Source organism: Ornithodoros turicata, chromosome 1, assembly GCF_037126465.1.
Source record: "Ornithodoros turicata isolate Travis chromosome 1, ASM3712646v1, whole genome shotgun sequence".
NCBI classification, from domain to species: Eukaryota; Metazoa; Arthropoda; class Arachnida; order Ixodida; family Argasidae; genus Ornithodoros; species Ornithodoros turicata.
The window spans coordinates 190,542,539-190,567,290 of NC_088201.1; the positions used below are offsets into that span (position 1 = coordinate 190,542,539).

Sequence of the window (24,752 nt, forward strand, 5' to 3'; positions counted from 1 at the left end):
TCAGGACATATGCTCTGGTCTCCCTTCAAATCCGCGTATTGATCTTTCGCCTTTTACTAAAGATCACCGTGGAGGGGGACAGCACAATGAGCTTCTAGACAATTTTTGATAGGCCTAACCCGTTTGGGGAAGGCTACATCATTCAATTCAAAGAGAAAACACGCGTCCGGGTCGGACGTGTCCTGACCGGCCACACCCCGACCCCAAAACAAGCCAAACAAGTGAAGAAAAAGAAAGAGAGAGAGACGGGACTCCACCACTTTGCCTCTCAAATGTTTTAAATAGGGCATCGAGGAACGTTGAAAAATCAGGACATATGCTCTGGTCTCCCTTCAAATCCGCGTATTGATCTTTCGCCTTTTACTAAAGATCACCGTGGAGGGGGACAGCACAATGAGCTTCTAGACAATTTTTGATAGGCCTAACCCGTTTGGGGAAGGCTACATCATTCAATTCAAAGAGAAAACACGCGTCCGGGTCGGACGTGTCCTGACCGGCCACACCCAGACCCCCAAGACAAGTCAAACAAATAAAGGAAAAGAAAGAGAGAGAGACGGGACTCCACCACTTTGCCTCTTAAATGTTTTAAATAGGGCATCGACGAACGTTGAAAATTCAGGACATATGCTCTGGTCTCCCTTCAAATCCGCGTATTGATCTTTCGCCTTTTACTAAAGATCACCGTGGAGGGGGACAGCACAATGAGCTTCTAGACAATTTTTGATAGGCCTAACCCGTTTCGGGAAGGCTACATCATTCAATTCAAAGAGAAAACACGCGTCCGGGTCGGACGTGTCCTGACCGGCCACACCCAGACCCCCAAGACAAGTCAAACAAATAAAGGAAAAGAAAGAGAGAGAGACGGGACTCCACCACTTTGCCTCTTAAATGTTTTAAATAGGGCATCGACGAACGTTGAAAATTCAGGACATATGCTCTGGTCTCCCTTCAAATCCGCGTATTGATCTTTCGCCTTTTACTAAAGATCACCGTGGAGGGGGACAGCACAATGAGCTTCTAGTCAATTTTTGATAGGCCGAACCCGTTTGGGGAAGGCTACATCATTCAATTCAAAGAGAAAACACGCGTCCGGGTCGGACGTGTCCTGACCGGCCACACCCCGACCCCCAAGACAAGTCAAACAAATAAAGGAAAAGAAAGAGAGAGAGACGGGACTCCACCACTTTGCCTCTTAAATGTTTTAAATAGGGCATCGACGAACGTTGAAAATTCAGGACATATGCTCTGGTCTCCCTTCAAATCCGCGTATTGATCTTTCGCCTTTTACTAAAGATCACCGTGGAGGGGGACAGCACAATGAGCTTCTAGACAATTTTTGATAGGCCTAACCCGTTTGGGGAAGGCTACATCATTCAATTCAAAGAGAAAACACGCGTCCGGGTCGGACGTGTCCTGACCGGCCACACCCAGACCCCAAGACAAGTCAAACAAATAAAGGAAAAGAAAGAGAGAGAGACAGGACTCCACCACTTTGCGTCTCATATGTTTTAAATAGGGCGTCGACGAACGTTGAAAATTCAGGACATATGCTCTGGTCTCCCTTCAAATCCGCGTATTGATCTTTCGCCTTTTACTAAAGATCACCGTGGAGGGGGACAGCACAATGAGCTTCTAGACAATTTTTGATAGGCCTAACCCGTTTGGGGAAGGCTACATCATTCAATTCAAAGAGAAAACACGCGTCCGGGTCGGACGTGTCCTGACCGGCCACACCCCGACCCCAAAACAAGCCAAACAAGTGAAGAAAAAGAAAGAGAGAGAGACGGGACTCCACCACTTTGCCTCTCAAATGTTTTAAATAGGGCATCGAGGAACGTTGAAAAATCAGGACATATGCTCTGGTCTCCCTTCAAATCCGCGTATTGATCTTTCGCCTTTTACTAAAGATCACCGTGGAGGGGGACAGCACAATGAGCTTCTAGACAATTTTTGATAGGCCTAACCCGTTTGGGGAAGGCTACATCATTCAATTCAAAGAGAAAACACGCGTCCGGGTCGGACGTGTCCTGACCGGCCACACCCAGACCCCCAAGACAAGTCAAACAAATAAAGGAAAAGAAAGAGAGAGAGACGGGACTCCACCACTTTGCCTCTTAAATGTTTTAAATAGGGCATCGACGAACGTTGAAAATTCAGGACATATGCTCTGGTCTCCCTTCAAATCCGCGTATTGATCTTTCGCCTTTTACTAAAGATCACCGTGGAGGGGGACAGCACAATGAGCTTCTAGACAATTTTTGATAGGCCTAACCCGTTTCGGGAAGGCTACATCATTCAATTCAAAGAGAAAACACGCGTCCGGGTCGGACGTGTCCTGACCGGCCACACCCAGACCCCCAAGACAAGTCAAACAAATAAAGGAAAAGAAAGAGAGAGAGACGGGACTCCACCACTTTGCCTCTTAAATGTTTTAAATAGGGCATCGACGAACGTTGAAAATTCAGGACATATGCTCTGGTCTCCCTTCAAATCCGCGTATTGATCTTTCGCCTTTTACTAAAGATCACCGTGGAGGGGGACAGCACAATGAGCTTCTAGTCAATTTTTGATAGGCCGAACCCGTTTGGGGAAGGCTACATCATTCAATTCAAAGAGAAAACACGCGTCCGGGTCGGACGTGTCCTGACCGGCCACACCCCGACCCCCAAGACAAGTCAAACAAATAAAGGAAAAGAAAGAGAGAGAGACGGGACTCCACCACTTTGCCTCTTAAATGTTTTAAATAGGGCATCGACGAACGTTGAAAATTCAGGACATATGCTCTGGTCTCCCTTCAAATCCGCGTATTGATCTTTCGCCTTTTACTAAAGATCACCGTGGAGGGGGACAGCACAATGAGCTTCTAGACAATTTTTGATAGGCCTAACCCGTTTGGGGAAGGCTACATCATTCAATTCAAAGAGAAAACACGCGTCCGGGTCGGACGTGTCCTGACCGGCCACACCCAGACCCCAAGACAAGTCAAACAAATAAAGGAAAAGAAAGAGAGAGAGACAGGACTCCACCACTTTGCCTCTTAAATGTTTTAAATAGGGCATCGACGAACGTTGAAAATTCAGGACATATGCTCTGGTCTCCCTTCAAATCCGCGTATTGATCTTTCGCCTTTTACTAAAGATCACCGTGGAGGGGGACAGCACAATGAGCTTCTAGACAATTTTTGATAGGCCTAACCCGTTTCGGGAAGGCTACATCATTCAATTCAAAGAGAAAACACGCGTCCGGGTCGGACGTGTCCTGACCGGCCACACCCATACCCCCAAGACAAGTCAAACAAATAAAGGAAAAGAAAGAGAGAGAGACGGGACTCCACCACTTTGCCTCTTAAATGTTTTAAATAGGGCATCGACGAACGTTGAAAATTCAGGACATATGCTCTGGTCTCCCTTCAAATCCGCGTATTGATCTTTCGCCTTTTACTAAAGATCACCGTGGAGGGGGACAGCACAATGAGCTTCTAGACAATTTTTGATAGGCCTAACCCGTTTCGGGAAGGCTACATCATTCAATTCAAAGAGAAAACACGCGTCCGGGTCGGACGTGTCCTGACCGGCCACACCCAGACCCCCAAGACAAGTCAAACAAATAAAGGAAAAGAAAGAGAGAGAGACGGGACTCCACCACTTTGCCTCTTAAATGTTTTAAATAGGGCATCGACGAACGTTGAAAATTCAGGACATATGCTCTGGTCTCCCTTCAAATCCGCGTATTGATCTTTCGCCTTTTACTAAAGATCACCGTGGAGGGGGACAGCACAATGAGCTTCTAGTCAATTTTTGATAGGCCGAACCCGTTTGGGGAAGGCTACATCATTCAATTCAAAGAGAAAACACGCGTCCGGGTCGGACGTGTCCTGACCGGCCACACCCCGACCCCAAAACAAGCCAAACAAGTGAAGAAAAAGAAAGAGAGAGAGACGGGACTCCACCACTTTGCCTCTCAAATGTTTTAAATAGGGCATCGAGGAACGTTGAAAAATCAGGACATATGCTCTGGTCTCCCTTCAAATCCGCGTATTGATCTTTCGCCTTTTACTAAAGATCACCGTGGAGGGGGACAGCACAATGAGCTTCTAGACAATTTTTGATAGGCCTAACCCGTTTCGGGAAGGCTACATCATTCAATTCAAAGAGAAAACACGCGTCCGGGTCGGACGTGTCCTGACCGGCCACACCCAGACCCCCAAGACAAGTCAAACAAATAAAGGAAAAGAAAGAGAGAGAGACGGGACTCCACCACTTTGCCTCTTAAATGTTTTAAATAGGGCATCGACGAACGTTGAAAATTCAGGACATATGCTCTGGTCTCCCTTCAAATCCGCGTATTGATCTTTCGCCTTTTACTAAAGATCACCGTGGAGGGGGACAGCACAATGAGCTTCTAGACAATTTTTGATAGGCCTAACCCGTTTCGGGAAGGCTACATCATTCAATTCAAAGAGAAAACACGCGTCCGGGTCGGACGTGTCCTGACCGGCCACACCCAGACCCCCAAGACAAGTCAAACAAATAAAGGAAAAGAAAGAGAGAGAGACGGGACTCCACCACTTTGCCTCTTAAATGTTTTAAATAGGGCATCGACGAACGTTGAAAATTCAGGACATATGCTCTGGTCTCCCTTCAAATCCGCGTATTGATCTTTCGCCTTTTACTAAAGATCACCGTGGAGGGGGACAGCACAATGAGCTTCTAGTCAATTTTTGATAGGCCGAACCCGTTTGGGGAAGGCTACATCATTCAATTCAAAGAGAAAACACGCGTCCGGGTCGGACGTGTCCTGACCGGCCACACCCCGACCCCCAAGACAAGTCAAACAAATAAAGGAAAAGAAAGAGAGAGAGACGGGACTCCACCACTTTGCCTCTTAAATGTTTTAAATAGGGCATCGACGAACGTTGAAAATTCAGGACATATGCTCTGGTCTCCCTTCAAATCCGCGTATTGATCTTTCGCCTTTTACTAAAGATCACCGTGGAGGGGGACAGCACAATGAGCTTCTAGACAATTTTTGATAGGCCTAACCCGTTTGGGGAAGGCTACATCATTCAATTCAAAGAGAAAACACGCGTCCGGGTCGGACGTGTCCTGACCGGCCACACCCATACCCCCAAGACAAGTCAAACAAATAAAGGAAAAGAAAGAGAGAGAGACGGGACTCCACCACTTTGCCTCTTAAATGTTTTAAATAGGGCATCGACGAACGTTGAAAATTCAGGACATATGCTCTGGTCTCCCTTCAAATCCGCGTATTGATCTTTCGCCTTTTACTAAAGATCACCGTGGAGGGGGACAGCACAATGAGCTTCTAGACAATTTTTGATAGGCCTAACCCGTTTCGGGAAGGCTACATCATTCAATTCAAAGAGAAAACACGCGTCCGGGTCGGACGTGTCCTGACCGGCCACACCCAGACCCCCAAGACAAGTCAAACAAATAAAGGAAAAGAAAGAGAGAGAGACGGGACTCCACCACTTTGCCTCTTAAATGTTTTAAATAGGGCATCGACGAACGTTGAAAATTCAGGACATATGCTCTGGTCTCCCTTCAAATCCGCGTATTGATCTTTCGCCTTTTACTAAAGATCACCGTGGAGGGGGACAGCACAATGAGCTTCTAGTCAATTTTTGATAGGCCGAACCCGTTTGGGGAAGGCTACATCATTCAATTCAAAGAGAAAACACGCGTCCGGGTCGGACGTGTCCTGACCGGCCACACCCCGACCCCAAAACAAGCCAAACAAGTGAAGAAAAAGAAAGAGAGAGAGACGGGACTCCACCACTTTGCCTCTCAAATGTTTTAAATAGGGCATCGAGGAACGTTGAAAAATCAGGACATATGCTCTGGTCTCCCTTCAAATCCGCGTATTGATCTTTCGCCTTTTACTAAAGATCACCGTGGAGGGGGACAGCACAATGAGCTTCTAGACAATTTTTGATAGGCCTAACCCGTTTCGGGAAGGCTACATCATTCAATTCAAAGAGAAAACACGCGTCCGGGTCGGACGTGTCCTGACCGGCCACACCCAGACCCCCAAGACAAGTCAAACAAATAAAGGAAAAGAAAGAGAGAGAGACGGGACTCCACCACTTTGCCTCTTAAATGTTTTAAATAGGGCATCGACGAACGTTGAAAATTCAGGACATATGCTCTGGTCTCCCTTCAAATCCGCGTATTGATCTTTCGCCTTTTACTAAAGATCACCGTGGAGGGGGACAGCACAATGAGCTTCTAGACAATTTTTGATAGGCCTAACCCGTTTCGGGAAGGCTACATCATTCAATTCAAAGAGAAAACACGCGTCCGGGTCGGACGTGTCCTGACCGGCCACACCCAGACCCCCAAGACAAGTCAAACAAATAAAGGAAAAGAAAGAGAGAGAGACGGGACTCCACCACTTTGCCTCTTAAATGTTTTAAATAGGGCATCGACGAACGTTGAAAATTCAGGACATATGCTCTGGTCTCCCTTCAAATCCGCGTATTGATCTTTCGCCTTTTACTAAAGATCACCGTGGAGGGGGACAGCACAATGAGCTTCTAGTCAATTTTTGATAGGCCGAACCCGTTTGGGGAAGGCTACATCATTCAATTCAAAGAGAAAACACGCGTCCGGGTCGGACGTGTCCTGACCGGCCACACCCCGACCCCCAAGACAAGTCAAACAAATAAAGGAAAAGAAAGAGAGAGAGACGGGACTCCACCACTTTGCCTCTTAAATGTTTTAAATAGGGCATCGACGAACGTTGAAAATTCAGGACATATGCTCTGGTCTCCCTTCAAATCCGCGTATTGATCTTTCGCCTTTTACTAAAGATCACCGTGGAGGGGGACAGCACAATGAGCTTCTAGACAATTTTTGATAGGCCTAACCCGTTTGGGGAAGGCTACATCATTCAATTCAAAGAGAAAACACGCGTCCGGGTCGGACGTGTCCTGACCGGCCACACCCAGACCCCCAAGACAAGTCAAACAAATAAAGGAAAAGAAAGAGAGAGAGACGGGACTCCACCACTTTGCCTCTTAAATGTTTTAAATAGGGCATCGACGAACGTTGAAAATTCAGGACATATGCTCTGGTCTCCCTTCAAATCCGCGTATTGATCTTTCGCCTTTTACTAAAGATCACCGTGGAGGGGGACAGCACAATGAGCTTCTAGACAATTTTTGATAGGCCTAACCCGTTTCGGGAAGGCTACATCATTCAATTCAAAGAGAAAACACGCGTCCGGGTCGGACGTGTCCTGACCGGCCACACCCATACCCCCAAGACAAGTCAAACAAATAAAGGAAAAGAAAGAGAGAGAGACGGGACTCCACCACTTTGCCTCTTAAATGTTTTAAATAGGGCATCGACGAACGTTGAAAATTCAGGACATATGCTCTGGTCTCCCTTCAAATCCGCGTATTGATCTTTCGCCTTTTACTAAAGATCACCGTGGAGGGGGACAGCACAATGAGCTTCTAGACAATTTTTGATAGGCCTAACCCGTTTCGGGAAGGCTACATCATTCAATTCAAAGAGAAAACACGCGTCCGGGTCGGACGTGTCCTGACCGGCCACACCCAGACCCCCAAGACAAGTCAAACAAATAAAGGAAAAGAAAGAGAGAGAGACGGGACTCCACCACTTTGCCTCTTAAATGTTTTAAATAGGGCATCGACGAACGTTGAAAATTCAGGACATATGCTCTGGTCTCCCTTCAAATCCGCGTATTGATCTTTCGCCTTTTACTAAAGATCACCGTGGAGGGGGACAGCACAATGAGCTTCTAGTCAATTTTTGATAGGCCGAACCCGTTTGGGGAAGGCTACATCATTCAATTCAAAGAGAAAACACGCGTCCGGGTCGGACGTGTCCTGACCGGCCACACCCCGACCCCAAAACAAGCCAAACAAGTGAAGAAAAAGAAAGAGAGAGAGACGGGACTCCACCACTTTGCCTCTCAAATGTTTTAAATAGGGCATCGAGGAACGTTGAAAAATCAGGACATATGCTCTGGTCTCCCTTCAAATCCGCGTATTGATCTTTCGCCTTTTACTAAAGATCGAGCTCTCTGCTTATATTAAGAAGAAAGACCGTGCTTTCTGACCTGTAAGTTTGGCTTATTACTGAGTCTTTACTTTCACGTGTACCACACGCCCCGACCCCGACGATGGGTGCCCAAGGGCTCCCTAGGGAGTTGGCGGCGCAACTTCGCCAAGACCTTACGTTCTGCCTCCATGCTGAATCTCAAGTAAGGACGAAGCAAGTGATGGATGCGGTCTTGGCTGCTATTCCACTGAACGACTTGCGTTCGGTGCGACCCGCTGGACTGGGCCGCTACTACGTGACAGTCCACACCATGCGGGCTGTTGACACGCTCCGGGCGTTGGGTTCGTTGACTATCGGGAACAAGACTTACCCCTTGGTGTCCCTGGCGTCGTTCACTAAAGTAGTGACAGTGATGCATCTGCCAACGGAGATGCCGGACAGCGACTTGGACGCAGTGCTGACAAGGTACGGGAGAGTCATCAAGTCGCATCGTGAAAAGTACAGGGATTACCCCACTGTTGAGACGGGCGCACGTAAGGTGCTGCTCGAGGCCACGAAGGAGGTGCCGAACTTCATCGTAGTGAGGGGCTTCCAAGCGATGTGCCTGTATTCGGGAATGCGCAAACTCTGCCGCCGATGCAGTCAGGAGGGCCACTTCGCCGCCGAGTGCACGACGCCGCGATGCCGTCGCTGCCTAGCCTATGGGCACGAGGCTATCTCCTGCGATGAAAAGTGCAGGAAATGTGGGTCCGATCATTGGACCAGCCGCTGCAGGGTAACCACTTACGCAAGCGTTGCCCACGACGACGCGGCGCAGCTCGGCCAAGGGGATGCGGAGAAAGCCCATCGGGAAGAGCTGGAACAGCAAGAAGCGATGCTCACCGAGTTGCTTACCTTGCCAACGGGGGCTGCCATTGTAGCCTCTGGGAACGTCTCTACAGAAGAGCCCGCCACTGCGGTGCCCGAGAAGAGCGAATCAGAAGCACCTGCCACTGCAGGGCTTCAGGAAGTCACGAAGACGTCAACCGAGACTGAGGAACTGCTTAACGGTGCTGACTTTTCGCACCCAGGCACATCATCAGTCGACAGCGACGGCTCAGAGCCTGGTCTCGTCATCGACGAAGACGCTCTCGAAGACGACGCTGCCTGCGAAGACATGCGGGAGGACAACAATGCAGGTGGTCAGCCCCCGAAACGTCCGCATCCCTCGACCGGCTCCCTGTCGTATTCGACGCCGTCAGAAGAAGAGTGGTTGAAGGAAGGCAAGGGCACCCCGAAGCCTGACTGCAAGAAGGCTAGGCAAGACGCCAGTCTTACGTCCCAAACCCCCCTCCCATTACCCGATAATGAAGGTACTAAGTCTTAATGTACGAGGACTGCGTCAACACCGCAAGCAGAGGGCACTTGGCTCCCTGCTGGAATCCCTTGGAGTCGACGTCGCGTTTCTCCAGGAAACGCACTTCAGCAGCATTTCGGAAGCAAAGTCCTTCTCCCAGCGTATTGGCACGAATGGTTTTTACAGTTTCGGCAACCCGCGGTCTCGGGGCGTTGCCATCTTGCTTACAAGTCGTTTTCGTGGCACAGTTCTACGGCACAGTTATGATTTTGAAGGCCGAGTGGTCTCAGTAGACATATCAGTTCAAGGACGCGACAATCGCCTGATATCAGTGTACGCGCCTACTGACTATCAGGAAAGGAACGAGTTCTTCAGAAACCTGGATCCGTACCTGATGGGGAAGAGGGATGTGCTCCTTGCTGGTGACTTTAACTGCGTCCTTGACGATGTCCACGACAGAGCCGGAGGAACAGCAAGAAACCAGCCCTGGAAGGCCAAGGAACTGAGTCGTTTAGTCAGGGCATGTGACTTGACGGACGCGTGGAATCACCTACACGGAGACACTCCAGGTTTTACGTACTCCTTTCAGGATCGTCACGCGCGACTGGACAGATTCTACGTGACCAAGACGGTGGTACCGGCTCTCGTGGACTGTGCGGTGGTGCAAGTGGGCACGTCAGCACAGTACTTCTCCGACCATCGGGCATTGGTTTTGGACACGCAAGACTCCTCGGGCTTTGGACTACAACGTGCCCCTTGGCGCCTTAACGTGTCACTCTTGGAAGATGACAGGGTGGTGGCGGACTTAACGGCATACCTTCGCTTAAAAATGGCTGAAGACCGGTCACTCGAGTGGTGGGATAGCTTGAAGCAGGGAGCGCGCGACATCCTGCAGATCTGGGGAAAACAGCTAGCTGCGGAGAAACGCCGTGAGGTTCGCGTCCTGCAAGTCGGTCTCAGAGGTCTCTTGGAAGCTGGTCTGGAGACCCAGGAGGAGGTTTCCGCGTACAAGGAGCTCCTGGCGGAACTATCGGCCTTGCTACACAGGAAGTCTCAGGGATGGGCACCGTCCACAGGCCGACGTCGAGGGTCTCCGTACCAGACAGCGGCAACGCGGTCTACCCTTGCTGCAACCCAGCGTTCTTCCCCGGTACGTCTGGAACGTCTCGTGCAGGAGGACGGCACAGTGGCCACCTCGTTGGAACACATTGTCAGCACCTGTCAAGACTTCTTCGCCAGCCTGTTCTCGCGCAAACCAGTGCAGACAGCGCTGTGGGAGAACATCTGTGCCGACTATCCCAGTTTGACAGCTGACCAGTCGGGGGACCTGGACTTCGACGTGTCCATCCCGGAGGTTTACCAAGCGGCAAAGTCTATGAAGAAAGGGAAGTGTCCAGGACCAGATGGACTTCCTATCGAATTCTATCTGCGATTTTGGGACTTGCTTGGTGAAGCCCTCTGGGAGGTCTTCGCCGAGGCCGTGGAGCAGGGTATCCTGCCAGCGTCATCTCGATGCGGTCTAATAAAACTCCTCTGCAAGGACAAGAACCGCCGCGAAGAGCTTACGGCGTGGAGACCGATAACGTTACTCAACGTGGATTACAAAATCTTTGCCAAAGTAATCCAGCAACGGCTTGGCCGCGTAATGCACTTGCTCGTATCTCCCGTCCAGGCTTGCTCCGTCCCAGGCCGCAGCATCCAGCAGCATCTTTTTGCTCTGCGGGATATATTCTACTGGGCTGCCGACCGAGCTACACCTGCATTCGTAGTGTCCTTCGACCAGCAGAAGGCGTTTGACCGTGTGTGCCACGAATTCCTGTTTTTCGTGCTGCGCCGGGCAGGATTTGGCGAGTGCTTCCAGCGATTGGTGAGGCTGCTCTACAACGACGCCCGCAGTCAGGTCCTGGCCAACGGAAAACCGTCTGAGGCTTTTCCTGTGCAATCCGGAGTTAGGCAGGGGTGCCCGCTCTCACCTCTTCTTTACGTGCTCGTCTTTGAGGCCGCCATACGGATGATTTCAAGACAAAGCCTGGTGCCTCGCCTACCTATTCCCGGCAGCCACCGTTTCCCCACGGCGTTTGCCTACGCCGATGACCTCACGGTGTGCCTACCAGACGCGACCGCGATCCGACCTGTGCTCGATTGCTTGGAACAGTACGGCAACGCTTCTGGAGCCAAGGTGAACGAAGGCAAGTCTGCAGTGCTGGCGCTTGGCGCGGATTTCCCCTACAGCCACGCCTATGGCATTCCTGTCAAGGAGTCGTGCAGGATCTTAGGAATCCAGTTCAATAGACGAGGCCCCCTTACGAACAACTGGGCCACGGCGCTACGGGGGATGGAGTCTCGGCTGCAGTCGCTATCCGCCGTCTTCCTGGACTTGAGGGCACGCGCAGAGGCAGTGTCAAGACACATCTGCTCGCCGCTTTGGTATTTCGGCACGGCCTTTCAACCTGCCATGGTGACCGCCCGACGAGCCGACCGCATGACGTTCCAGTTCTTCTGGGACGGCCGTCCCGAACGAGTACAGCGCTCAGTGATGGTGAGGCCCTCCCGGCTTGGCGGATGGAACTTCCCGGACGTCCGACTGTTTTGTGCAGCCCTCGGTTTGGCGACACTCTTCGGCGTGCTACGCGACACAGGGCACATTTCCCATGACCTCGCTGTCTTCTTTAGCGGGCCATCGATCCGTGTCTTTGGTGGGACGTACGACCTCACCCGCCCTCACAGTGATCGGCTGATGGTGTTCTATCAGCTCATGCGCATGTACGCCACACGCATTCACCAGCACCTCCCGGATGCCGACTTTCCCACCTGGTCCGCAAGAAGCCTGTACGAGGCGCTGTGTGACATCTATCGTCCCGTCCGACAACAACCAGAGCAACACGACCGAAGCAACCTATCGTCTCGGCTCATCGAGGGCTCACGCGTCGACATCCTCTGGCAGCACAGTCACGACGTCCTCCCGGCACGAGCTCGACTACACCGTTTCGGGCTATCCAGGTCAACCGCTTGCGCAGTCTGTGGCGAGAAGAGACACATCGGCACATCTTCTTCGACTGTGTCAACGCTGCTGCTCTGTGGCGACGGGTGGCCATGCTGTATGGACTCCCTCGGGTCTCCTACGAGACCGTTCACTTCCTGGACCCCATCCCAGTTCCGACGCGGAAGCAACCCGCCTTTCTGCTGCTCGCGGCAGAAATCACCTATCAGCTGTGGTGCGCCCGAACTCGGACTGTGTACGGCGCTGCCCCCGCCATCCTTGTGAACTTGATGTTCGCGTGCCGCGTTGCTCTGAGGACACGCCTCAAGACGGAACTTCAAGCTCTGGGCCGCCAGGAATTTCGTAGTCGGTGGAAGAACCACCACAACGTCTTCGTGCTCGCGCGGGGTGAAGTCGTGGTGAAGTTATGAAGAGACAGTAGCTTCATGACAGCTGTTACGATGTAAATTTTTGTATAGTAGTTGTATAGTCGCCGGTCATCAAACTTTCATCTTTCAATAATGTGTAATCTGTGATATATATTTAAAAGTATATGTATGTTTTGTATATAGCTGCTCTCCTTTGTGTATAGGCTTTGTACAGAACTGCTCTCCTTCGATTTTGTATATAGATTTTGTACATAGCTGTTTCCAGCATTAGTTCCGGATATTGTTTTGATCGCCGCCTGTGTTCCGTGTCTTTGCTTTTGGCGTTGTAAGGTTTTTTGGTATTTCCGTTGTATCGTTTATTCAATTCAATAAATATTTACTAAAGATCACCGTGGAGGGGGACAGCACAATGAGCTTCTAGTCAATTTTTGATAGGCCTAACCCGTTTGGGGAAGGCTACATCATTCAATTCAAAGAGAAAACACGCGTCCAGGTCGGACGTGTCCTGACCGGCCACACCCAGACCCCCAAGACAAGTCAAACAAATAAAGGAAAAGAAAGAGAGAGAGACGGGACTCCACCACTTTGCCTCTCATATGTTTTAAATAGGGCGTCGACGAACGTTGAAAATTCAGGACATATGCTCTGGTCTCCCTTCAAATCCGCGTATTGATCTTTCGCCTTTTACTAAAGATCACCGTGGAGGGGGACAGCACAATGAGCTTCTAGACAATTTTTGATAGGCCTAACCCGTTTGGGGAAGGCTACATCATTCAATTCAAAGAGAAAACACGCGTCCAGGTCGGACGTGTCCTGACCGGCCACACCCAGACCCCCAAGACAAGTCAAACAAATAAAGGAAAAGAAAGAGAGAGAGACGGGACTCCACCACTTTGCCTCTCAAATGTTTTAAATAGGGCATCGACGAACGTTGAAAATTCAGGACATATGCTCTGGTCTCCCTTCAAATCCGCGTATTGATCTTTCGCCTTTTACTAAAGATCACCGTGGAGGGGGACAGCACAATGAGCTTCTAGACAATTTTTGATAGGCCTAACCCGTTTGGGGAAGGCTACATCATTCAATTCAAAGAGAAAACATGCGTCCAGGTCGGACGTGTCCTGACCGGCCACACCCAGACCCCCAAGACAAGTCAAACAAATAAAGGAAAAGAAAGAGAGAGAGACGGGACTCCACCACTTTGCCTCTCAAATGTTTTAAATAGGGCATCGACGAACGTTGAAAATTCAGGACATATGCTCTGGTCTCCCTTCAAATCCGCGTATTGATCTTTCGCCTTTTACTAAAGATCACCGTGGAGGGGGACAGCACAATGAGCTTCTAGTCAATTTTTGATAGGCCTAACCCGTTTGGGGAAGGCTACATCATTCAATTCAAAGAGAAAACACGCGTCCAGGTCGGACGTGTCCTGACCGGCCACACCCCGACCCCAAAACAAGCAAACAAGTGAAGGAAAAGAAAGAGAGAGAGACGGGACTCCACCACTTTGCCTCTCAAATGTTTTAAATAGGGCATCGACGAACGTTGAAAATTCAGGACATATGCTCTGGTCTCCCTTCAAATCCGCGTATTGATCTTTCGCCTTTTACTAAAGATCACCGTGGAGGGGGACAGCACAATGAGCTTCTAGACAATTTTTGATAGGCCTAACCCGTTTGGGGAAGGCTACATCATTCAATTCAAAGAGAAAACACGCGTCCAGGTCGGACGTGTCCTGACCGGCCACACCCAGACCCCCAAGACAAGTCAAACAAATAAAGGAAAAGAAAGAGAGAGAGACGGGACTCCACCACTTTGCCTCTCAAATGTTTTAAATAGGGCATCGACGAACGTTGAAAATTCAGGACATATGCTCTGGTCTCCCTTCAAATCCGCGTATTGATCTTTCGCCTTTTACTAAAGATCACCGTGGAGGGGGACAGCACAATGAGCTTCTAGACAATTTTTGATAGGCCTAACCCGTTTCGGGAAGGCTACATCATTCAATTCAAAGAGAAAACACGCGTCCAGGTCGGACGTGTCCTGACCGGCCACACCCAGACCCCCAAGACAAGTCAAACAAATAAAGGAAAAGAAAGAGAGAGAGACGGGACTCCACCACTTTGCCTCTCAAATGTTTTAAATAGGGCATCGACGAACGTTGAAAATTCAGGACATATGCTCTGGTCTCCCTTCAAATCCGCGTATTGATCTTTCGCCTTTTACTAAAGATCACCGTGGAGGGGGACAGCACAATGAGCTTCTAGTCAATTTTTGATAGGCCTAACCCGTTTGGGGAAGGCTACATCATTCAATTCAAAGAGAAAACACGCGTCCAGGTCGGACGTGTCCTGACCGGCCACACCCCGACCCCCAAGACAAGTCAAACAAATAAAGGAAAAGAAAGAGAGAGAGACGGGACTCCACCACTTTGCCTCTCAAATGTTTTAAATAGGGCATCGACGAACGTTGAAAATTCAGGACATATGCTCTGGTCTCCCTTCAAATCCGCGTATTGATCTTTCGCCTTTTACTAAAGATCACCGTGGAGGGGGACAGCACAATGAGCTTCTAGACAATTTTTGATAGGCCTAACCCGTTTGGGGAAGGCTACATCATTCAATTCAAAGAGAAAACACGCGTCCAGGTCGGACGTGTCCTGACCGGCCACACCCAGACCCCCAAGACAAGTCAAACAAATAAAGGAAAAGAAAGAGAGAGAGACGGGACTCCACCACTTTGCCTCTCAAATGTTTTAAATAGGGCATCGACGAACGTTGAAAATTCAGGACATATGCTCTGGTCTCCCTTCAAATCCGCGTATTGATCTTTCGCCTTTTACTAAAGATCACCGTGGAGGGGGACAGCACAATGAGCTTCTAGACAATTTTTGATAGGCCTAACCCGTTTCGGGAAGGCTACATCATTCAATTCAAAGAGAAAACACGCGTCCAGGTCGGACGTGTCCTGACCGGCCACACCCAGACCCCCAAGACAAGTCAAACAAATAAAGGAAAAGAAAGAGAGAGAGACGGGACTCCACCACTTTGCCTCTCAAATGTTTTAAATAGGGCATCGACGAACGTTGAAAATTCAGGACATATGCTCTGGTCTCCCTTCAAATCCGCGTATTGATCTTTCGCCTTTTACTAAAGATCACCGTGGAGGGGGACAGCACAATGAGCTTCTAGTCAATTTTTGATAGGCCTAACCCGTTTGGGGAAGGCTACATCATTCAATTCAAAGAGAAAACACGCGTCCAGGTCGGACGTGTCCTGACCGGCCACACCCCGACCCCAAAACAAGCAAACAAGTGAAGGAAAAGAAAGAGAGAGAGACGGGACTCCACCACTTTGCCTCTCAAATGTTTTAAATAGGGCATCGACGAACGTTGAAAATTCAGGACATATGCTCTGGTCTCCCTTCAAATCCGCGTATTGATCTTTCGCCTTTTACTAAAGATCACCGTGGAGGGGGACAGCACAATGAGCTTCTAGACAATTTTTGATAGGCCTAACCCGTTTGGGGAAGGCTACATCATTCAATTCAAAGAGAAAACACGCGTCCAGGTCGGACGTGTCCTGACCGGCCACACCCAGACCCCCAAGACAAGTCAAACAAATAAAGGAAAAGAAAGAGAGAGAGACGGGACTCCACCACTTTGCCTCTCAAATGTTTTAAATAGGGCATCGACGAACGTTGAAAATTCAGGACATATGCTCTGGTCTCCCTTCAAATCCGCGTATTGATCTTTCGCCTTTTACTAAAGATCACCGTGGAGGGGGACAGCACAATGAGCTTCTAGACAATTTTTGATAGGCCTAACCCGTTTCGGGAAGGCTACATCATTCAATTCAAAGAGAAAACACGCGTCCAGGTCGGACGTGTCCTGACCGGCCACACCCAGACCCCCAAGACAAGTCAAACAAATAAAGGAAAAGAAAGAGAGAGAGACGGGACTCCACCACTTTGCCTCTCAAATGTTTTAAATAGGGCATCGACGAACGTTGAAAATTCAGGACATATGCTCTGGTCTCCCTTCAAATCCGCGTATTGATCTTTCGCCTTTTACTAAAGATCACCGTGGAGGGGGACAGCACAATGAGCTTCTAGTCAATTTTTGATAGGCCTAACCCGTTTGGGGAAGGCTACATCATTCAATTCAAAGAGAAAACACGCGTCCGGTCGGACGTGTCCTGACCGGCCACACCCCGACCCCCAAGACAAGTCAAACAAATAAAGGAAAAGAAAGAGAGAGAGACGGGACTCCACCACTTTGCCTCTTAAATGTTTTAAATAGGGCATCGACGAACGTTGAAAATTCAGGACATATGCTCTGGTCTCCCTTCAAATCCGCGTATTGATCTTTCGCCTTTTACTAAAGATCACCGTGGAGGGGGACAGCACAATGAGCTTCTAGACAATTTTTGATAGGCCTAACCCGTTTGGGGAAGGCTACATCATTCAATTCAAAGAGAAAACACGCGTCCGGGTCGGACGTGTCCTGACCGGCCACACCCAGACCCCCAAGACAAGTCAAACAAATAAAGGAAAAGAAAGAGAGAGAGACGGGACTCCACCACTTTGCCTCTTAAATGTTTTAAATAGGGCATCGACGAACGTTGAAAATTCAGGACATATGCTCTGGTCTCCCTTCAAATCCGCGTATTGATCTTTCGCCTTTTACTAAAGATCACCGTGGAGGGGGACAGCACAATGAGCTTCTAGACAATTTTTGATAGGCCTAACCCGTTTCGGGAAGGCTACATCATTCAATTCAAAGAGAAAACACGCGTCCGGGTCGGACGTGTCCTGACCGGCCACACCCATACCCCCAAGACAAGTCAAACAAATAAAGGAAAAGAAAGAGAGAGAGACGGGACTCCACCACTTTGCCTCTTAAATGTTTTAAATAGGGCATCGACGAACGTTGAAAATTCAGGACATATGCTCTGGTCTCCCTTCAAATCCGCGTATTGATCTTTCGCCTTTTACTAAAGATCACCGTGGAGGGGGACAGCACAATGAGCTTCTAGACAATTTTTGATAGGCCTAACCCGTTTCGGGAAGGCTACATCATTCAATTCAAAGAGAAAACACGCGTCCGGGTCGGACGTGTCCTGACCGGCCACACCCAGACCCCCAAGACAAGTCAAACAAATAAAGGAAAAGAAAGAGAGAGAGACGGGACTCCACCACTTTGCCTCTCAAATGTTTTAAATAGGGCATCGACGAACGTTGAAAATTCAGGACATATGCTCTGGTCTCCCTTCAAATCCGCGTATTGATCTTTCGCCTTTTACTAAAGATCACCGTGGAGGGGGACAGCACAATGAGCTTCTAGTCAATTTTTGATAGGCCGAACCCGTTTGGGGAAGGCTACATCATTCAATTCAAAGAGAAAACACGCGTCCGGGTCGGACGTGTCCTGACCGGCCACACCCCGACCCCAAAACAAGCCAAACAAGTGAAGAAAAAGAAAGAGAGAGAGACGGGACTCCACCACTTTGCCTCTCAAATGTTTTAAATAGGGCATCGAGGAACGTTGAAAAATCAGGACATATGCTCTGGTCTCCCTTCAAATCCGCGTATTGATCTTTCGCCTTTTACTAAAGATCGAGCTCTCTGCTTATATTAAGAAGAAAGACCGTGCTTTCTGACCTGTAAGTTTGGTTTATTACTGAGTCTTTACTTTTACGGGTACCACACGCCCCGACCCCGACGATGGGTGCCCAAGGGCTCCCTAGGGAGTTGGCGGCGCAACTTCGCCAAGACCTTACGTTCTGCCTCCATGCTGAATCTCAAGTAAGGACGAAGCAAGTGATGGATGCGGTCTTGGCTGCTATTCCACTGAACGACTTGCGTTCGGTGCGACCCGCTGGACTGGGCCGCTACTACGTGACAGTCCACACCATGCGGGCTGTTGACACGCTCCGGGCGTTGGGTTCGTTGACTATCGGGAACAAGACTTACCCCTTGGTGTCCCTGGCGTCGTTCACTAAAGTAGTGACAGTGATGCATCTGCCAACGGAGATGCCGGACAGCGACTTGGACGCAGTGCTGACAAGGTACGGGAGAGTCATCAAGTCGCATCGTGAAAAGTACAGGGATTACCCCACTGTTGAGACGGGCGCACGTAAGGTGCTGCTTGAGGCCACGAAGGAGGTGCCGAACTTCATCGTAGTGAGGGGCTTCCAAGCGATGTGCCTGTATTCGGGAATGCGCAAAGTCTGCCGCCGATGCAGTCAGGAGGGCCACTTCGCCGCCGAGTGCACGACGCCTCGATGCCGTCGCTGCCTAGCCTATGGGCACGAAGCTATCTCCTGCAATGAAAAGTGCAGGAAATGTGGGTCCGATCATTGGACCAGCCGCTGCAGGGTAACCACTTACGCAAGCGTTGCCCACGACGACGCGGCGCAGCTCGGCCAAGGGGATGCGGAGAAAGCCCATCGGGAAGAGCTGGAACAGCAAGAAGCGATGCTCACCGAGTTGCTTACCTTGCCAACGGGGGCTGCCATTGTAGCCTCTGGGAACGTCTCTACAGAAGAGCCCGCCACTGCGGTGCCCGAGAAGAGCGAATCAGAAGCACCTGCCACTGCAGGGCTTCAGGAAGTCACGAAGACGTCAACCGAGACTGAGGAACTGCTTAACGGTGCTGACTTTTCGCACCCAGGCACATCATCAGTCGACAGCGACGGCTCAGAGCCTGGTCTCGTCATCGACGAAGACGCTCTCGAAGACGACGCTGCTTGCGAAGACATGCGGGAGGACAACAATGCAGGTGGTCAGCCCCCGAAACGTCCGCATCCCTCGACCGGCTCCCTGTCGTATTCGACGCCGTCAGAAGAAGAGTGGTTGAAGGAAGGCAAGGGCACCCCGAAGCCTGACTGCAAGAAGGCTAGGCAAGACGCCAGTCTTACGTCCCAAACCCCCCTCCCATTACCCGATAATGAAGGTACTAAGTCTTAATGTACGAGGACTGCGTCAACACCGCAAGCAGAGGGCACTTGGCTCCCTGCTGGAATCCCTTGGAGTCGACGTCGCGTTTCTCCAGGAAACGCACTTCAGCAGCATTTCGGAAGCAAAGTCCTTCTCCCAGCGTATTGGCACGAACGGTTTTTACAGTTTCGGCAACCCGCGGTCTCGGGGCGTTGCCATCTTGCTTACAAGTCGTTTTCGTGGCACAGTTCTACGGCACAGTTATGATTTTGAAGGCCGAGTGGTCTCAGTAGACATATCAGTTCAAGGACGCGACAATCGCCTGATATCAGTGTACGCGCCTACTGACTATCAGGAAAGGAACGAGTTCTTCAGAAACCTGGATCCGTACCTGATGGGGAAGAGGGATGTGCTCCTTGCTGGTGACTTTAACTGCGTCCTTGACGATGTCCACGACAGAGCCGGAGGAACAGCAAGAAACCAGCCCTGGAAGGCCAAGGAACTGAGTCGTTTAGTCAGGGCATGTGACTTGACGGACGCGTGGAATCACCTACACGGAGACACTCCAGGTTTTACGTACTCCTTTCAGGATCGTCACGCGCGACTGGACAGATTCTACGTGACCAAGACGGTGGTACCGGCTCTCGTGGACTGTGCGGTGGTGCAAGTGGGCACGTCAGCACAGTACTTCTCCGACCATCGGGCATTGGTTTTGGACACGCAAGACTCCTCGGGCTTTGGACTACAACGTGCCCCTTGGCGCCTTAACGTGTCACTCTTGGAAGATGACAGGGTGGTGGCGGACTTAACGGCATACCTTCGCTTAAAAATGGCTGAAGACCGGTCACTCGAGTGGTGGGATAGCTTGAAGCAGGGAGCGCGCGACATCCTGCAGATCTGGGGAAAACAGCTAGCTGCGGAGAAACGCCGTGAAGTTCGCGTCCTGCAAGTCGGTCTCAGAGGTCTCTTGGAAGCTGGTCTGGAGACCCAGGAGGAGGTTTCCGCGTACAAGGAGCTCCTGGCGGAACTATCGGCCTTGCTACACAGGAAGTCTCAGGGATGGGCACCGTCCACAGGCCGACGTCGAGGGTCTCCGTACCAGACAGCGGCAACGCGGTCTACCCTTGCTGCAACCCAGCGTTGTTCCCCGGTACGTCTGGAACGTCTCGTGCAGGAGGACGGCACAGTGGCCACCTCGTTGGAACACATTGTCAGCACCTGTCAAGACTTCTTCGCCAGCCTGTTCTCGCGCAAACCAGTGCAGACAGCGCTGTGGGAGAACATCTGTGCGACTATCCCAGTTTGACAGCTGACCAGTCGGGGGACCTGGACTTCGACGTGTCCATCCCGGAGGTTTACCAAGCGGCAAAGTCTATGAAGAAAGGGAAGTGTCCAGGACCAGATGGACTTCCTATCGAATTCTATCTGCGATTTTGGGACTTGCTTGGTGAAGCCCTCTGGGAGGTCTTCGCCGAGGCCGTGGAGCAGGGTATCCTGCCAGCGTCATCTCGATGCGGTCTAATAAAACTCCTCTGCAAGGACAAGAACCGCCGCGAAGAGCTTACGGCGTGGAGACCGATAACGTTACTCAACGTGGATTACAAAATCTTTGCCAAAGTAATCCAACAACGGCTTGGCCGCGTAATGCACTTGCTCGTATCTCCCGTCCAGGCTTGCTCCGTCCCAGGCCGCAGCATCCAGCAGCATCTTTTTGCTCTGCGGGATATATTCTACTGGGCTGCCGACCGAGCTACACCTGCATTCGTAGTGTCCTTCGACCAGCAGAAGGCGTTTGACCGTGTGTGCCACGAATTCCTGTTTTTCGTGCTGCGCCGGGCAGGATTTGGCGAGTGCTTCCAGCGATTGGTGAGGCTGCTCTACAACGACGCCCGCAGTCAGGTCCTGGCCAACGGAAAACCGTCTGAGGCTTTTCCTGTGCAATCCGGAGTTAGGCAGGGGTGCCCGCTCTCACCTCTTCTTTACGTGCTCGTCTTTGAGGCCGCCATACGGATGATTTCAAGACAAAGCCTGGTGCCTCGCCTACCTATTCCCGGCAGCCACCGTTTCCCCACGGCTTTTGCCTACGCCGATGACCTCACGGTGTGCCTACCAGTCGCGGCCGCGATCCGACCTGTGCTCGATTGCTTGGAACAGTACGGCAACGCTTCTGGAGCCAAGGTGAACGAAGGCAAGTCTGCAGTGCTGGCGCTTGGCGCGGATTTCCCCTACAGCCACGCCTATGGCATTCCTGTCAAGGAGTCGTGCAGGATCTTAGGAATCCAGTTCAATAGACGAGGCCCCCTTACGAACAACTGGGCCACGGCGCTACGGGGGATGGAGTCTCGGCTGCAGTCGCTATCCGCCGTCTTCCTGGACTTGAGGGCACGCGCAGAGGCAGTGTCAAGACACATCTGCTCGCCGCTTTGGTATTTCGGCACGGCCTTTCAACCTGCCATGGTGACCGCCCGACGAGCCGACCGCATGACGTTCCAGTTCTTCTGGGACGGCCGTCCCGAACGAGTACAGCGCTCAGTGATGGTGAGGCCCTCCCGGCTTGGCGGATGGAACTTCCCGGACGTCCGACTGTTTTGTGCAGCCCTCGGTTTAGCGACACTCTTCGGCGTGCTACGCGACACAGGGCACATTTCCCATGACCTCGCTGTCTTCTTTAGCGGGCCATCGATCCGTGTCTTTGGTGGGACGTACGACCTCACCCGCCCTCACATTGATCGGCTGATGGTGTTCTATCAGCTCATGCGCATGTACGCCACACGCATTCACCAGCACCTCCCGGATGCCGACTTTCCCACCTGGTCCGCAAGAAGCCTGTACGAGGCGCTGTGTGACATCTATCGTCCCGTCCGACAACAACCAGAGCAACACGACCGAAGCAACCTATCGTCTCGGCTCATCGAGGGCTCACGCGTCGACATCCTCTGGCAGCACAGTCACGACGTCCTCCCGGCACGAGCTCGACTACACCGTTTCGGGCTATCCAGGTCAACCGCTTGCGCAGTCTGTGGCGAGGAAGAAACACATCGGCACATCTTCTTCGACTGTGTCAACGCTGCTGCTCTGTGGCGACGGGTGGCCATGCTGTATGGACTCCCTCGGGTCTCCTACGAGACCGTTCACTTCCTGGACCCCATCCCAGTCCCGACGCGGAAGCAACCCGCCTTTCTGCTGCTCGCGGCAGAAATCACGTATCAGCTGTGGTGCGCCCGAACTCGGACTGTGTACGGCGCTGCCCCCGCCATCCTTGTGAACTTGATGTTCGCGTGCCGCGTTGCTCTGAGGACACGCCTCAAGACGGAACTTCAAGCTCTGGGCCGCCAGGAATTTCGTAGTCGGTGGAAGAACCACCACAACGTCTTCGTGCTCGCGCGGGGTGAAGTCGTGGTGAAGTTATGAAGAGACAGTAGCTTCATGACAGCTGTTACGATGTAAATTTTTGTATAGTAGTTGTATAGTCGCCGGTCATCAAACTTTCATCTTTCAATAATGTGTAATCTGTGATATATATTTAAAAGTATATGTATGTTTTGTATATAGCTGCTCTCCTTTGTGTATAGGCTTTGTACAGAACTGCTCTCCTTCGATTTTGTATATAGATTTTGTATATAGCTGTTTCCAGCATTAGTTCCGGATATTGTTTTGATCGCCGCCTGTGTTCCGTGTCTTTGCTTTTGGCGTTGTAAGGTTTTTTGGTATTTCCGTTGTATCGTTTATTCAATTCAATAAATATTTACTAAAGATCACCGTGGAGGGGGACAGCACAATGAGCTTCTAGTCAATTTTTGATAGGCCGAACCCTTTTGGGGAAGGCTACATCATTCAATTCAAAGAGAAAACACGCGTCCGGGTCGGACGTGTCCTGACCGGCCACACCCAGACCCCCAAGACAAGTCAAACAAATAAAGGAAAAGAAAGAGAGAGAGACAGGACTCCACCACTTTGCGTCTCATATGTTTTAAATAGGGCGTCGACGAACGTTGAAAATTCAGGACATATGCTCTGGTCTCCCTTCAAATCCGCGTATTGATCTTTCGCCTTTTACTAAAGATCACCGTGGAGGGGGACAGCACAATGAGCTTCTAGACAATTTTTGATAGGCCTAACCCGTTTGGGGAAGGCTACATCATTCTATTCAAAGAGAAAACACGCGTCCGGGTCGGACGTGTCCTGACCGGCCACACCCCGACCCCAAAACAAGCCAAACAAGTGAAGAAAAAGAAACAGAGAGAGACGGGACTCCACCACTTTGCCTCTCAAATGTTTTAAATAGGGCATCGACGAACGTTGAAAATTCAGGACATATGCTCTGGTCTCCCTTCAAATCCGCGTATTGATCTTTCGCCTTTTACTAAAGATCACCGTGGAGGGGGACAGCACAATTAGCTTCTAGACAATTTTTGATAGGCCTAACCCGTTTGGGGAAGGCTACATCATTCAATTCAAAGAGAAAACACGCGTCCGGGTCGGACGTGTCCTGACCGGCCACACCCAGACCCCCAAGACAAGTCAAACAAATAAAGGAAAAGAAAGAGAGAGAGACGGGACTCCACCACTTTGCCTCTTAAATGTTTTAAATAGGGCATCGACGAACGTTGAAAATTTAGGACATATGCTCTGGTCTCCCTTCAAATCCGCGTATTGATCTTTCGCCTTTTACTAAAGATCACCGTGGAGGGGGACAGCACAATGAGCTTCTAGACAATTTTTGATAGGCCTAACCCGTTTGGGGAAGGCTACATCATTCAATTCAAAGAGAAAACACGCGTCCGGGTCGGACGTGTCCTGACCGGCCACACCCAGACCCCCAAGACAAGAAGCCTGTACGAGGCGCTGTGTGACATCTATCGTCCCGTCCGACAACAACCAGAGCAACACGACCGAAGCAACCTATCGTCTCGGCTCATCGAGGGCTCACGCGTCGACATCCTCTGGCAGCACAGTCACGACGTCCTCCCGGCACGAGCTCGACTACACCGTTTCGGGCTATCCAGGTCAACCGCTTGCGCAGTCTGTGGCGAGGAAGAAACACATCGGCACATCTT

At 50.8% G+C, this 24,752-nt stretch overlaps 45 non-coding genes across 45 annotated transcripts; all 45 read left to right on the forward strand.

Moving 5' to 3' along the window:
• Window positions 1-9: 9 nt before the first annotated feature.
• LOC135380136 (U5 spliceosomal RNA) lies at window positions 10-131 on the forward strand. The gene has a single exon (XR_010419567.1). It is a non-coding gene; the product is annotated as a U5 spliceosomal RNA (small nuclear RNA).
• A 185-nt stretch (window positions 132-316) lies between these two features.
• On the forward strand, window positions 317-438 carry LOC135380137 (U5 spliceosomal RNA). The gene has a single exon (XR_010419568.1). It is a non-coding gene; the product is annotated as a U5 spliceosomal RNA (small nuclear RNA).
• Window positions 439-624: 186 nt separating this feature from the next.
• On the forward strand, window positions 625-746 carry LOC135379393 (U5 spliceosomal RNA). Its single transcript, XR_010418890.1, has one exon. It is a non-coding gene; the product is annotated as a U5 spliceosomal RNA (small nuclear RNA).
• Window positions 747-932: 186 nt separating this feature from the next.
• On the forward strand, window positions 933-1,053 carry LOC135379418 (U5 spliceosomal RNA). Its single transcript, XR_010418913.1, has one exon. It is a non-coding gene; the product is annotated as a U5 spliceosomal RNA (small nuclear RNA).
• Window positions 1,054-1,240: 187 nt separating this feature from the next.
• LOC135380138 (U5 spliceosomal RNA) lies at window positions 1,241-1,362 on the forward strand. The gene has a single exon (XR_010419569.1). It is a non-coding gene; the product is annotated as a U5 spliceosomal RNA (small nuclear RNA).
• A 185-nt stretch (window positions 1,363-1,547) lies between these two features.
• LOC135380139 (U5 spliceosomal RNA) lies at window positions 1,548-1,669 on the forward strand. The gene has a single exon (XR_010419570.1). It is a non-coding gene; the product is annotated as a U5 spliceosomal RNA (small nuclear RNA).
• Window positions 1,670-1,854: 185 nt separating this feature from the next.
• Window positions 1,855-1,976, forward strand: LOC135380140 (U5 spliceosomal RNA). Its single transcript, XR_010419571.1, has one exon. It is a non-coding gene; the product is annotated as a U5 spliceosomal RNA (small nuclear RNA).
• A 186-nt stretch (window positions 1,977-2,162) lies between these two features.
• Window positions 2,163-2,284, forward strand: LOC135379394 (U5 spliceosomal RNA). Its single transcript, XR_010418891.1, has one exon. It is a non-coding gene; the product is annotated as a U5 spliceosomal RNA (small nuclear RNA).
• Window positions 2,285-2,470: 186 nt separating this feature from the next.
• LOC135379419 (U5 spliceosomal RNA) lies at window positions 2,471-2,591 on the forward strand. Its single transcript, XR_010418914.1, has one exon. It is a non-coding gene; the product is annotated as a U5 spliceosomal RNA (small nuclear RNA).
• Window positions 2,592-2,778: 187 nt separating this feature from the next.
• LOC135380141 (U5 spliceosomal RNA) lies at window positions 2,779-2,900 on the forward strand. The gene has a single exon (XR_010419572.1). It is a non-coding gene; the product is annotated as a U5 spliceosomal RNA (small nuclear RNA).
• A 185-nt stretch (window positions 2,901-3,085) lies between these two features.
• On the forward strand, window positions 3,086-3,207 carry LOC135379395 (U5 spliceosomal RNA). The gene has a single exon (XR_010418892.1). It is a non-coding gene; the product is annotated as a U5 spliceosomal RNA (small nuclear RNA).
• A 186-nt stretch (window positions 3,208-3,393) lies between these two features.
• On the forward strand, window positions 3,394-3,515 carry LOC135379397 (U5 spliceosomal RNA). Its single transcript, XR_010418893.1, has one exon. It is a non-coding gene; the product is annotated as a U5 spliceosomal RNA (small nuclear RNA).
• Window positions 3,516-3,701: 186 nt separating this feature from the next.
• Window positions 3,702-3,822, forward strand: LOC135379420 (U5 spliceosomal RNA). The gene has a single exon (XR_010418915.1). It is a non-coding gene; the product is annotated as a U5 spliceosomal RNA (small nuclear RNA).
• A 186-nt stretch (window positions 3,823-4,008) lies between these two features.
• On the forward strand, window positions 4,009-4,130 carry LOC135379398 (U5 spliceosomal RNA). Its single transcript, XR_010418894.1, has one exon. It is a non-coding gene; the product is annotated as a U5 spliceosomal RNA (small nuclear RNA).
• A 186-nt stretch (window positions 4,131-4,316) lies between these two features.
• Window positions 4,317-4,438, forward strand: LOC135379399 (U5 spliceosomal RNA). The gene has a single exon (XR_010418895.1). It is a non-coding gene; the product is annotated as a U5 spliceosomal RNA (small nuclear RNA).
• Window positions 4,439-4,624: 186 nt separating this feature from the next.
• On the forward strand, window positions 4,625-4,745 carry LOC135379421 (U5 spliceosomal RNA). The gene has a single exon (XR_010418916.1). It is a non-coding gene; the product is annotated as a U5 spliceosomal RNA (small nuclear RNA).
• Window positions 4,746-4,932: 187 nt separating this feature from the next.
• On the forward strand, window positions 4,933-5,054 carry LOC135380143 (U5 spliceosomal RNA). Its single transcript, XR_010419573.1, has one exon. It is a non-coding gene; the product is annotated as a U5 spliceosomal RNA (small nuclear RNA).
• A 186-nt stretch (window positions 5,055-5,240) lies between these two features.
• On the forward strand, window positions 5,241-5,362 carry LOC135379400 (U5 spliceosomal RNA). The gene has a single exon (XR_010418896.1). It is a non-coding gene; the product is annotated as a U5 spliceosomal RNA (small nuclear RNA).
• Window positions 5,363-5,548: 186 nt separating this feature from the next.
• On the forward strand, window positions 5,549-5,669 carry LOC135379422 (U5 spliceosomal RNA). The gene has a single exon (XR_010418917.1). It is a non-coding gene; the product is annotated as a U5 spliceosomal RNA (small nuclear RNA).
• A 186-nt stretch (window positions 5,670-5,855) lies between these two features.
• Window positions 5,856-5,977, forward strand: LOC135379401 (U5 spliceosomal RNA). The gene has a single exon (XR_010418897.1). It is a non-coding gene; the product is annotated as a U5 spliceosomal RNA (small nuclear RNA).
• A 186-nt stretch (window positions 5,978-6,163) lies between these two features.
• Window positions 6,164-6,285, forward strand: LOC135379402 (U5 spliceosomal RNA). The gene has a single exon (XR_010418898.1). It is a non-coding gene; the product is annotated as a U5 spliceosomal RNA (small nuclear RNA).
• Window positions 6,286-6,471: 186 nt separating this feature from the next.
• Window positions 6,472-6,592, forward strand: LOC135379423 (U5 spliceosomal RNA). The gene has a single exon (XR_010418918.1). It is a non-coding gene; the product is annotated as a U5 spliceosomal RNA (small nuclear RNA).
• Window positions 6,593-6,779: 187 nt separating this feature from the next.
• On the forward strand, window positions 6,780-6,901 carry LOC135380144 (U5 spliceosomal RNA). Its single transcript, XR_010419574.1, has one exon. It is a non-coding gene; the product is annotated as a U5 spliceosomal RNA (small nuclear RNA).
• A 186-nt stretch (window positions 6,902-7,087) lies between these two features.
• On the forward strand, window positions 7,088-7,209 carry LOC135379403 (U5 spliceosomal RNA). The gene has a single exon (XR_010418899.1). It is a non-coding gene; the product is annotated as a U5 spliceosomal RNA (small nuclear RNA).
• A 186-nt stretch (window positions 7,210-7,395) lies between these two features.
• LOC135379405 (U5 spliceosomal RNA) lies at window positions 7,396-7,517 on the forward strand. Its single transcript, XR_010418901.1, has one exon. It is a non-coding gene; the product is annotated as a U5 spliceosomal RNA (small nuclear RNA).
• Window positions 7,518-7,703: 186 nt separating this feature from the next.
• Window positions 7,704-7,824, forward strand: LOC135379424 (U5 spliceosomal RNA). The gene has a single exon (XR_010418919.1). It is a non-coding gene; the product is annotated as a U5 spliceosomal RNA (small nuclear RNA).
• A 5,572-nt stretch (window positions 7,825-13,396) lies between these two features.
• LOC135380145 (U5 spliceosomal RNA) lies at window positions 13,397-13,518 on the forward strand. Its single transcript, XR_010419575.1, has one exon. It is a non-coding gene; the product is annotated as a U5 spliceosomal RNA (small nuclear RNA).
• Window positions 13,519-13,704: 186 nt separating this feature from the next.
• On the forward strand, window positions 13,705-13,826 carry LOC135380146 (U5 spliceosomal RNA). The gene has a single exon (XR_010419576.1). It is a non-coding gene; the product is annotated as a U5 spliceosomal RNA (small nuclear RNA).
• Window positions 13,827-14,012: 186 nt separating this feature from the next.
• Window positions 14,013-14,134, forward strand: LOC135379827 (U5 spliceosomal RNA). The gene has a single exon (XR_010419281.1). It is a non-coding gene; the product is annotated as a U5 spliceosomal RNA (small nuclear RNA).
• A 184-nt stretch (window positions 14,135-14,318) lies between these two features.
• On the forward strand, window positions 14,319-14,440 carry LOC135380147 (U5 spliceosomal RNA). The gene has a single exon (XR_010419577.1). It is a non-coding gene; the product is annotated as a U5 spliceosomal RNA (small nuclear RNA).
• Window positions 14,441-14,626: 186 nt separating this feature from the next.
• On the forward strand, window positions 14,627-14,748 carry LOC135379406 (U5 spliceosomal RNA). The gene has a single exon (XR_010418902.1). It is a non-coding gene; the product is annotated as a U5 spliceosomal RNA (small nuclear RNA).
• Window positions 14,749-14,934: 186 nt separating this feature from the next.
• On the forward strand, window positions 14,935-15,056 carry LOC135379828 (U5 spliceosomal RNA). Its single transcript, XR_010419282.1, has one exon. It is a non-coding gene; the product is annotated as a U5 spliceosomal RNA (small nuclear RNA).
• Window positions 15,057-15,242: 186 nt separating this feature from the next.
• On the forward strand, window positions 15,243-15,364 carry LOC135379214 (U5 spliceosomal RNA). The gene has a single exon (XR_010418718.1). It is a non-coding gene; the product is annotated as a U5 spliceosomal RNA (small nuclear RNA).
• A 186-nt stretch (window positions 15,365-15,550) lies between these two features.
• LOC135379407 (U5 spliceosomal RNA) lies at window positions 15,551-15,672 on the forward strand. The gene has a single exon (XR_010418903.1). It is a non-coding gene; the product is annotated as a U5 spliceosomal RNA (small nuclear RNA).
• Window positions 15,673-15,858: 186 nt separating this feature from the next.
• LOC135379830 (U5 spliceosomal RNA) lies at window positions 15,859-15,980 on the forward strand. The gene has a single exon (XR_010419284.1). It is a non-coding gene; the product is annotated as a U5 spliceosomal RNA (small nuclear RNA).
• Window positions 15,981-16,164: 184 nt separating this feature from the next.
• On the forward strand, window positions 16,165-16,286 carry LOC135379215 (U5 spliceosomal RNA). The gene has a single exon (XR_010418719.1). It is a non-coding gene; the product is annotated as a U5 spliceosomal RNA (small nuclear RNA).
• A 186-nt stretch (window positions 16,287-16,472) lies between these two features.
• Window positions 16,473-16,594, forward strand: LOC135379408 (U5 spliceosomal RNA). The gene has a single exon (XR_010418904.1). It is a non-coding gene; the product is annotated as a U5 spliceosomal RNA (small nuclear RNA).
• A 186-nt stretch (window positions 16,595-16,780) lies between these two features.
• Window positions 16,781-16,902, forward strand: LOC135379831 (U5 spliceosomal RNA). The gene has a single exon (XR_010419285.1). It is a non-coding gene; the product is annotated as a U5 spliceosomal RNA (small nuclear RNA).
• Window positions 16,903-17,087: 185 nt separating this feature from the next.
• On the forward strand, window positions 17,088-17,209 carry LOC135379216 (U5 spliceosomal RNA). The gene has a single exon (XR_010418720.1). It is a non-coding gene; the product is annotated as a U5 spliceosomal RNA (small nuclear RNA).
• A 186-nt stretch (window positions 17,210-17,395) lies between these two features.
• LOC135379409 (U5 spliceosomal RNA) lies at window positions 17,396-17,517 on the forward strand. The gene has a single exon (XR_010418905.1). It is a non-coding gene; the product is annotated as a U5 spliceosomal RNA (small nuclear RNA).
• A 186-nt stretch (window positions 17,518-17,703) lies between these two features.
• LOC135379410 (U5 spliceosomal RNA) lies at window positions 17,704-17,825 on the forward strand. Its single transcript, XR_010418906.1, has one exon. It is a non-coding gene; the product is annotated as a U5 spliceosomal RNA (small nuclear RNA).
• A 186-nt stretch (window positions 17,826-18,011) lies between these two features.
• On the forward strand, window positions 18,012-18,132 carry LOC135379425 (U5 spliceosomal RNA). The gene has a single exon (XR_010418920.1). It is a non-coding gene; the product is annotated as a U5 spliceosomal RNA (small nuclear RNA).
• Window positions 18,133-23,704: 5,572 nt separating this feature from the next.
• Window positions 23,705-23,826, forward strand: LOC135379217 (U5 spliceosomal RNA). The gene has a single exon (XR_010418721.1). It is a non-coding gene; the product is annotated as a U5 spliceosomal RNA (small nuclear RNA).
• A 185-nt stretch (window positions 23,827-24,011) lies between these two features.
• On the forward strand, window positions 24,012-24,133 carry LOC135379470 (U5 spliceosomal RNA). Its single transcript, XR_010418960.1, has one exon. It is a non-coding gene; the product is annotated as a U5 spliceosomal RNA (small nuclear RNA).
• Window positions 24,134-24,319: 186 nt separating this feature from the next.
• Window positions 24,320-24,441, forward strand: LOC135379218 (U5 spliceosomal RNA). The gene has a single exon (XR_010418722.1). It is a non-coding gene; the product is annotated as a U5 spliceosomal RNA (small nuclear RNA).
• Window positions 24,442-24,752: the final 311 nt, after the last annotated feature.